Genomic DNA, 2,740 nt, shown 5'->3' on the forward strand with positions numbered 1-2,740 from the left:
GGGGAGGGTGTCTGGAGAGCAAAGAGGCAGCAGTGCCGGTTGGTGGAGAAAGGCAAACGCAGAGGCAGGGCAGAGGGTGTAAGGAAGAAGAAAGGGACAGCAGGGAATGAGGAGGAGGGGGAAACAGGAGGTCTAGGGGCAAGGCTTAGGGTGCAGTAGGAGGAATCTGGCAGGCAGCACAGGAGCAAAGAGCATTGTCAGTGAAGCCTGAATTAGTTTGGTTTTGAAGCTCTGTAACTGTGTAAGTGCTGCACTTAGCCCGAGTTCCTTGACTCAGTGCTCAGCTCCTGTGGTGAGAGTGCACCTGGGCCTGGCGCATGGTTTGTAAGAGGCAGCTGTGCACAGTCCAGCATTGCTGCTTTCATCACCAGTGCCAGCCACACGCGTGTACCCCCCAGCCCACTTCCAGCTTTCATCTCCATGCCGGACTTCAACAGGGAACAGTGGAAGGAGGCTGGGGGTGCACACTTGTGCCCAGAGGCCCAGGTGGCCCCTCACCACTGCCAGGGCTAGGCAGTGCCTTACAACTCCCCCTCAGAGGTTAACAGCAGCAGTGCCAGGCTGCAGAAGTGCTCTTGGTAAAGAGTTCTGCTCCCAGGCACAAGGGAGCATTTTCCAGCCTGTGGAGACCTTTTGCCTGGACTGAGCTTCTGTTTTCGGGACTCACAACCCAGGGCTGCTCCCAGTGATGTCAGCAGGGCCTTTCATCATTGGTTGGGAAGAGCTTTTGCCAAAAAAAATGGAAAGGAGGAGATATATTCCAGGCGGGAGGGTGGTGTTCTGCCTTGATGAAGAAGGTCTGGCTTTAAACATGTTATTAAAAGTGGAAGCAGGAAGTTTTCACTACGTGTAGGTAAACTCTTGTACCTAAGAATGGCTAAACACACAACAAAAGTAACACCTTTGTGCTAATCTTTGTACTTCCTCCAGCTGCTGCACAGTGCACAGGGCTCCTGTCAGCTGGTGGGGCTCCTTTCAAAACCTTCTTCCTTTTTAAACTCTGGAATTAACTTATAACGTCATATGATGCAGAACAGAGCGCCTTCTGCGGCATCACCGTGGGGTGAATGTGTCCCTCAGCCATACCCGTGTGTGTGTAAGAACCAGGAAAGTAGTTCTGTAATAAGATTATTTGGAAAGCAATTCAGTGAGGACTTGGGCTGCAGCTGAGGCTTGGCGGAGGAAGCTCCGTGTGATGTCACTTCACATCATGCCCTTTGGCTCTCGGGTTTTTCCCCCCCTTTTCTTTTTTCTTGTAGTGGCTGCAGCAAAGGCTCCATTATTTGGCAGCGTGGCATTGCTTTTGTCTATAAATGGAAGCAGTTGGCCCATCTCCCAGTATAACACAAGATAGTCCTGTGCATCAGTTATGCAATCTGTAGCTTGATGACTTCATCAGAAGTCGGGGGAGGGCCAGGGGGTGGTAGGAAAAAGCCTTCACCGTCAGCTCTGCTGGAGACAGCTGATGGCTGTGTGTCCCCCAAAGCAAAGAAAGCGGGAGCTCAGCGGCAGGGGTGGATGCGGTGCAAGAGCAGCCGAGGGATGATGATTAGTGGGTGCGTGTCCCCGGCCCCGGCTGCGGGAATCCCCAGCAGCTGCCACAGCCCTCGCCCTGCCCTGGCCGTGCTACAGGGACTGCGCTGAAGGGACCTTGCTGGGACGGGTTGGAGAGCGCAGCAGGAGATGGGACTGGGGGAGAAGTGGGAAGAGGAGTGGGGAGGGCACTTTCAAACCAGGGCAGATGTTAAAAAGAAACAGAACCTAAATATTGGAGAGCTGCCTTTCAGCAGAGGGCCCTTCAGGGAATATCTGTGCAAAGTAGAGATGCGGACAAATTGTATTTTCTTGTTATTTCCTCAGAAGGGTCCTTGAAAACCTGACCTTCATGCAGAAAGGCTGATCCTAATTTCCCAAGCTACACTCAAGCATTGATTTTAACCCTTTTGTTGTCGGGGTTGGGGTGGGTATCATAAGATTACTTTTCTATATATTCCCAATCACACAGTAATTGACATAACTCAAACCATCAATGAAGCAGATTAATTTGAACCTCACCCTGGCATGCTTTGCACGAAGGATTCTAAAGCGATATAGGTCCTTTCCATCGAGTCAGTATTTTTGAATGAGTACTCATCGCTAAAAGACAGTTAAAGAGGTTTTAATGAGCCGATGTTAAGGCCGGTCCCACACCGGGCAGGGCTTGCCCTGGCTTACTTAGGCCGGCAGAGGTGAAGAGTGCTGCTGTCACCCCAAGCCCGGTACGTGCTAGCGGCTTTCCTGGTAGTTGCCAAAAGGTGGTCCAGCCCCGCGGGACAACTCTTGCGTGGTTTTAGGCCTTAGAGGCCAGCCGGAGCTTAGCCCAGCGTTACCGCGGCGGGGCGGCGAGGGCCGGCTGCGGGGGCTCCTGGCAGTGCCGTGCGGGGCTGGGCAGGGTGCCGGCGTGGGGAGGGAAGAGAAAATCCTCGAGCCGTTTTACACCAGGGAGTACCCGGAATAACGACTTGGGGCTACAGTACTACACCTGCTGCTTTGTAATCAAACCCCAAAATTGTGTGCTTTGATTTTTGGGTTTTGTTTTTTAAATACGGCCCTAGCTGGCCATCTGTTTTCGAGCGAAGCCCCTGTAGTGCTGAAGGGAGGCACTGGGTTGTTGTGGAAAGCTTCGTTTTGCCCTGGCAGCGGGAGAGCCCCGTCTTACAGCGCTGCCCCGCGGGCGGGGGGGGTCGGCCGGAGGAACAGT

The sequence above is a fragment of the Athene cunicularia genome (genome assembly GCF_003259725.1).
Source record: "Athene cunicularia isolate RWA chromosome 4 unlocalized genomic scaffold, athCun1 chr4_part2, whole genome shotgun sequence".
Taxonomy (NCBI): Eukaryota; Metazoa; Chordata; class Aves; order Strigiformes; family Strigidae; genus Athene; species Athene cunicularia.